Source organism: Sinocyclocheilus anshuiensis, unplaced genomic scaffold (genome assembly GCF_001515605.1).
Source record: "Sinocyclocheilus anshuiensis isolate Anshui unplaced genomic scaffold, SAMN03320099.WGS_v1.1 scaffold1018, whole genome shotgun sequence".
Lineage (NCBI taxonomy): Eukaryota > Metazoa > Chordata > Actinopteri > Cypriniformes > Cyprinidae > Sinocyclocheilus > Sinocyclocheilus anshuiensis.
In genome coordinates, this window is record NW_015539893.1 from 705,843 (window position 1) to 713,407 (window position 7,565).

Sequence of the window (7,565 nt, forward strand, 5' to 3'; positions counted from 1 at the left end):
GCACCCCCTCTGCTGGATTCAGAAACCGGGTGCTCGACTTGCAGTGATTACTTCACTCGTCAATGTTGTATCCGGTCGGTATGATAGCCCTGGTTCCGGCTTCATGCTTCCGGCTTCATCTTCTTGATCATCAGGCCCCCGGCACGGCACTGTAAAATTTCCTGGACATCCGGGCTGGGCTTATGCTTTCAGGATGCGCTGTCTGGTTATGCCCTGACCCTTCCTGGTCACCAGGATATCCCCTCTTGCTGAGGCATCGAGCAGGAAGTATAGGTGGCATTTGCGAGAACATTCTTGTGTATGCTGTCTCAGGCAGTGCTCCCCTCGCCTTAGAGGGTTGTATTTGAGCTTGCCTCTCCCGTTTGGCTCAGTACTTCCGGATATCTGTGAACAGATGCTTGGGAAGCTCTTAAATGCTTGCTATGGTAAGTGCACACGCTAACTTTGCGTTCTTTCTAAAATCATGTATGGTGAGGGTTACGCGCGGCAGCTTCGTGTCCTTTCTTGAGCTTGTTAAAGCCCCGGTTCCACCTTGGGCACCACTCCACCTATGTATTCTCTGGATACCTACTTTAACAGGGTGTTGCTACTAGGGGTCTGTTGAGACAGTTCCTCACAGAGTCCGAGACGGCAGAAAGCACATCCTGTTTGCTTTCATTATTTAACAAAAGCGCAATGTTTCGTTGTTATTCTGAGTGCACACGAATAAACGTGGAGTCTTTACAGATACAAAAGATGCATTACTCTTATCTGTATGACCAAAAATTGCGAAGTATTTTAAGAGCCAATGATCGCACCGGCGCCTCCATCTGTCATGCAGTAGCCCAAGCGCACTAATGTTCAGCTTCCAAACTCCGCACAAACACGTGAATAGCGCACTTTTTTCTAGGCTAAGATTAGATTGAGCTGCCATGTAAAGTTGCTACTACATACATTTTTCAGATGATAAGCCATATTTGAGGTCGATGAATGTTAGGAGAGCATATGGATGTCCTGCCCGATGTAGGCCTACTATATAACCACATACACCAGCCGTTAACGATTTGTCCGTCACGGACTGTGTGATTTCGCCACTTCATGTGGAATTTTTTTTTCTGCGACTAAGCGACTATGCTATATAAATAAACTTGCCTTGCCTTGCCTTACTTCAGTTCCTCATCAAGTAATAAAGAAACTGTGCTGGGTGCTTCAACCAGTGTCATCATTATTAGGGACTTTGCTGAGGCATAAAAGCATTTCATGTCAGATTCTCTTTTGATGTACCACAATCATGCAAAACAAAAGAAGAAATTAAATGTAATGCCTGTAAGGAACTATACATGTAATAGACAGGTGAATTTTAATCAACCCCAAATAACGCCCAAAGCAACTGATTACTGTGGTTGAGTGTAAACATTTCGACCTAATTCAGGACTGCGTGATTGTGCACCCATGCACCAGCCCAGCTGCACGTGGTAAATAATCATGTTCATGCCACAGCACAATGAGGACTGAGTTGTTTGTGAGCATCATTCAGTCCATTTTAACTCAAACAGTTAATATTAATTCACTTTGCTGATTTAAAGGTTTGGGGCACAATGGCTTTGACCTGTTTCTGTGTACCCAGTGTGATTGTCCTATGCTTCAAACATGTGGACCATGAAAACACTCACAAGTACCTGTAGGTCAAAATCTCTTTTTCTTGTCTTTTAGGTTCAGGGTTTGGTCTCAGAGTGGGCATGGAATAGAGATGATGTCATCCTGCACACGCTGCCCCTTCACCATGTGCATGGCATCGTAAACAAACTGATGTGCCCCCTCTGGGTGGGTGCTACCTGCATTATGCTGCCAGAGTTCAGTGCTCAGAAGGTACAGTTCTCCCACTAACCACATCATTAAATGTGGGAATTATTCAGAGCAACATGCAGTTACACAGTGAATCCATAGACTTGTAGGTATTTAATGTTAGCACACTGTTCAAAATGAAGACAAAAGTATTGTGACCCTAGTTGCCAAACATTAGTGGAACATTTAATGTGATGAACTACATCTGCTCTGTTAGAACACCTGTGTGAACTGACTGAACTTCATATGTCGGTTTAAAATTGACTGGCTAAAATTGGTTCAGAAAAGTCTTAGATCTTAGAAGTTTGTTCTGAGAAAGGACATGCATCTAGTGATGTTACGTTCTGTGCCGAGGCTTCGGAGCGTGTGTCGAGAAATCCAACAGCAACTGAAAGCAGCTTTCAGTGAAGCACATATCGAGGCTTGTATTGCTTTAGAGCAATGACGTAATTGACGACGTCCGAAGCCTCGCTTAGCCAGACTGGTTCAGGAAGCGGTTCGAATCTTGTAAATTCACAGTCCTCTGCCCTGTTAAACTCAGCCACTTTCCAGTTTTAGACTAATAATATTGGCCCTCCTGCCTATTATGAGCAAAGACTTGATTTTCACACATTTGATAGCCCCATTAATTTCAAGCCAATATGTTTATTACACAGTTATGTTATATTATGTTATATAATCATTATGAAATACACATTATATTCATATAAATAGATTAGTCTATGTGGAAATTGATTTTTTATTTCTTCACCGTTATTTCTAAGCCTTATCTGGAGCAAAACAGTGTATCATATATCATATCAGGTCATCTGTAATGTATCTGCTTGTTGTACACTCTTTGGCTACCACCTGGTGGCAAATGAAGCCTCGAGAAATTAACCCTTTTGTGAACCACTTGGATGAAAAGCTTCAATGCTTCATAAGGATTCATCTTGCCATCACTACATGCATCATTTGTTTACAGATGTCATTTGGTTTGATATTTGTTTATTTAATGCAATGACGTTCATTCATTTTTATATACAAATATTTTTGAAGCTGCTGCATGCACAACATCTTTACAGGGAATTAAGCTAGACAAAGACAATGGAGACATGAGAGCTATATATACAAAGAGACTAATGTCTAACAAGGTACACCTGTGAATAATCAAACAATGAACCAATGAGAGAACGGGACACATGACCAAAACGACCAATCAGAACATGACACATAAACTAGGGAAGCACATGGCAAGAAACAGAGATGGTCTTATGCTGCGTTTATGCCATGTTGTTGTAATTACTGTGATTTCAAGATAACAACATGTGACGTTCTATTTGGAGCTGTTCACACCCTCGGACTCGGAACTATCACACTATCAATGCCTAAACATAGTGCCTAATTAATCTGAGCTGGTCAGGTGGTACAAGCTGCAGCTCTCAGAAAACTCCCAGTTCTCAAGTTGTAATTACGAGTTCTACGAAGACATGAATGCTTTTTACAAGTTGGTATCTCGTAATCATGGAAATTATGATATGGCATGACCGCACCTTTATTATTGGAAGATACGAAGGTCTGTAGTACTTACCATTGGAGAAAGCATAACCGTCAACTTGGATCACGTGTGCCTTAATAACCAATCACGTTACAGCTGTGACATCATTTAATTTCAGTCAGAGTTGTGTGACAGTCAATCGCCATTTATGGATACCATAGGAATGAATGAATGAAAGTGCCGAAAACTGAATCCTACATGTCGCAAAACTCATTGACTTCTCTTATAAAACAGCATTTTTTCGGTGTAAAATCCAAAACTATTGTTTATTGTAAAACATGTTGAAGATTAGCCCATTGGCTGTCATTAAATGATAAGCTGTTTCCTCACCAAAGCTGTTTATTCAGCGTAGTGAAGCCTCTCCTCCATTGACATCCATTAAAGTCGGCATGAAATACTGTAGTGAAATTGAAATGAAATACTGTAGTGTTTATTATAACTAATTTACATTTTTTTATTTTTATTCATGTGCCCTCGTAATCTTTAATCAAAAACGTTAACCTCCCTTCCCCTCCGCCTCAAAACGACTCATCTTCTCTTCCGGTCACGAGATATGGTGCAAGGGCGGAGCTAGTGACGTGAGGGGTAAATGCTGGGATAAACAACAGGGGGAAAAGCTAAAGCTGTCTGATGCTTCACTTTATAGAAATCAATGCATTGACCAGTGCTGACGCAAGCCAAGGGGGAGTACACTACCTTTAAAAATTGAAAGGATATTACCACAACATTACTCTTAGGACATCGCAGACAATTTTTTTATGAATATGACTTAACCTGATGGAGGACGCACAGTCATTCAGGCAGTCTCTCTCTCTCTCTCTCTCTCTCTCTCTCTTTCTCTCTGCGCGCGCGCTGTTAGGCATGTTTTGTGCCGTTAATCATCCTCGTCGTCGTCTTCTTCAATAAATAAAAAATGTCTTCATGCTAGGGTGTCGGCGGTGAATCCAGTGGAGAAAAATCCCCCCACAACTACCCTTACAGTGTGAAACAATGTGGTGTTAGAATGTTACCGCTAGATGCTTAACAACAGACAGTCAATCGCGTACCTCCTATTCACGTGCTTTGGACAGTTGCTGAAACACAGTGCCTTGTATAAACAGTTGTTTCAGCGTTTGAGAGGAAAAATGTCAAATTTTGAGAAGAGAAAAAGAAGAGAATGTTTCATTCTTACCTTTATAGTCAGAGTAATCCATTCAAGAAAACTTGATACTATAGCACAGTCGGCAATATATAATATGAAGATGTGCAATGTTTCCAACCAAAGTTGCGAATTTTGAGCAAATTTGGAATATTGCATAAAATAAGTACTCTTTCCATCCAGTGAGATGAAGAGAACAAAATTGCCACTTCCTGATAAACTGACGCCAAATATCACTAAGATAAAGGTAATTTGCTAGGAGAAGCCATTGTGGGTCTTTTTTGTATATAATAAATGCCTCAGAGCACGCATACGAAGCATGTGGTCATGTTATCTTGCTTTCGTGGACAGATGCCTGCTGTTTGGAAATGCAGTCGTGAAAGACAGTTCTGGGAGGTAATTATACCGAACCACTTTGACGACAGACTTTGTCTCAAGCATTTCAGAATGACCAAAACAATATTTCAGATGCTGTGCAACGAGATCAGTCTGCTGGTTAGTCCAGTTATGCTGTCCCATTGTGCAAAGTCACATGACTTTGTTTTTCTATAGTGGTTTATGCGCATATTTTCTTATTGGATAAAAAATGTATCTGACTTAGTTGAGCAGTGGCAACTTTGCTATCATATATGGCCTCCAATACATGACCAAAGTTCCAAGTAAAGCAATCCCACCTCAAATAAAAAGAACGATTTAGACAATTTTGCAAAACAATTTTTAACTTAATGACAAGCTTCACAATTGTGCTTTTAAACCATTCAGCTTTCTTGCCTTGTAGGCTTCAATTCCTGTACATTATTGTAAATGTGTTTTCCATTTGTTTTTGCAAACTGTGGAATGATTCAAAAAGTATCTGTGGTGATTGACAGCATGCCACAGTTGCAATACATAGACATTAAGTTAGTAAATAATTCCACAAAGATTATTCCACAAAGCCATTTTTTTTTTGTTCCATTATGCACTCACAGCGAATCATTCTTAGAGCAACATTGCAGAACACCATGCTGCAAGTGTCAGTGAATTGGGGTGTCTGCCCGGCTCCCCTGGGGAGGAACTCATGAGACCTGCACAATGAAGTTGTGTGTAGCAGGGTGGAGGAGGCTGCTGATCACCCTTATCGGGTACTTGTCAGAGGGATGCACTAATTGTAGACATGTTGCTGCGTGCCAGTGCTGCAGGCGTCAATACCAGGACTCAGGACCTGACAGGCTCTGGCTCAAACACTCTGTATATGTGTGTGTGTAAAAGATAGCCTGGATTGTCACTGCGAGCGTGGAGTTTGCATGATGGATTGCCCAGTGTAGCTTTGTATCTGGCCACGCCAACTCTCAGTAAGGGCTTTAGAAGCAGATCAATGGATGGGTTGACATTGAGGAATGATCCGTGTTTTGTAAAGGGAGGGGGTTTACGGCAGTGAGCGAGCAAGCGGAAGGGTTTTAAGGTCCAGGAGAATTTAATGGGAGTCAAGGATCTGATTGACAAGAAAGGTCTGGAGAGTACACAACAGGAAAAAAAAGACATTCAGGCCAACAAGAAAGTTACACTCTCTGTTTTCCACAGATATGACCTTGAACGCACGTTAAAAAAACAAACACCTTCTCTGAGGGATCAAATGCTTTCTTCACCACAAGGGTTTTATTATTTACAACATGCAGTTCAGTAATTTTTAATGAAGCAGAAAAATCTATATTTGAGCCACCATTACTTTGGCTTGGAGTTGTTTGAGTCATGAGCGCTCATCTCAGTTCTGGTGGGAGCAAAACATGTGTGTAGATGAATTTATTGCGGTATGAATGCATTACACAGCCTGCAGTCAGAGACTCTACTATTATTAATGATGGGATGTTAAAGGTTATCCATCATGTGATGGTGCAGGGCGGGTGTCTTCTACATGCATGTTGCTCATTATTGGATTTCATTGTGCAAGATTGGTCATGTACAGTTTTACAGATACATTTGCTTTGAAAGAAAAAAAACTTGTGTTTTTTTGTAGTTTTGTAGCTTTCAATCTGTTAGCTCTGAGACATCTTTATGCTAGTGTACTCTTAAATGTTAACAACAAAAACCTTTAAAAAGTAATCCAAAATTTTAGAAAATGGATGAAAAAATATTGGCTTATCTGAGTCATCTGACTCATTGCTCACAGCCTTTTTGCGTGTTTCGCCTCAATATAATGCTTTCTTGAATGTGCCTCTGTGTTAATTTCACTTGCCATTAAGCAAGTCTGTGATCATAGTTTTGCCAGGTTAATGTGTAAAGTAAAGACTATTATCTGTAATAACAAGTCAAGTCCATTCATGGATGTCCTACCCCATCTTATTTCTCATTTAAAAATTCATGAACACATGAAAAACAATTGTGTTTGATTATTTGCTGTGTGCAGCAATCAGTAAGAGAATTGTGAAAATTTGAAAGAATAGCCTACTGCACCTGCCAAAATGTGCTGTTATACTGTCTATGCACTGTGCAATGAGCTTGACTTGACCTTCAGTCCCACAATGCAAAGCACTTGTCTTGACCTTTCATTTTCAGTGCGATGAATGAACAGCTGAAAGTTGCACTCCTCCTCTTGTTTTTTGTTTGTTTGTTTTTTTTACTTGCAGCTATATTTAATTTTTTATTTGTTCCAAGTTTCAGGAATTTGGGGTATTTTGTTATATTTTGTTATAGACCAGCAAATTGATTGGCTGAAGTCTGCAAAACAATTTGACAAGTTCAAATTATTTTGATAGCTTATTGTCAGGAATGTCTCCAGACAAAATGTGCCAGATTTTTTGTGAATTTGATGAGCAGCCTGTGCACGACAAGTTTACACACATACATACTGTACTTTTAAATAAACAATGTGGAAGTACAAACAAATTAATTCAAATCTTTGTTGGGGGGCTAATGAAATGAAAAGAGAAACCAGAGCAACTTGGGTACCAGAGTGGAGAGGAGGAGGTGTGGTGATGAGAGATGGGTTTTTGATGATAAAAGAAGTGTCACTCTGTGTGTGTATGTGTGTGTGTGTGTGTGTGTGTGTGTTGGTGGGGGTGGGGGGTTGATGGAGAGAGTGCGAGACAG

General features: G+C 40.4%; 1 pseudogene; it reads left to right on the top strand.

The window, feature by feature from the left end:
• LOC107685864 (acyl-CoA synthetase family member 3, mitochondrial-like) overlaps positions 1-7,565 on the top strand; it is a 50,049-nt pseudogene that overhangs the window by 6,078 nt on the left and 36,406 nt on the right.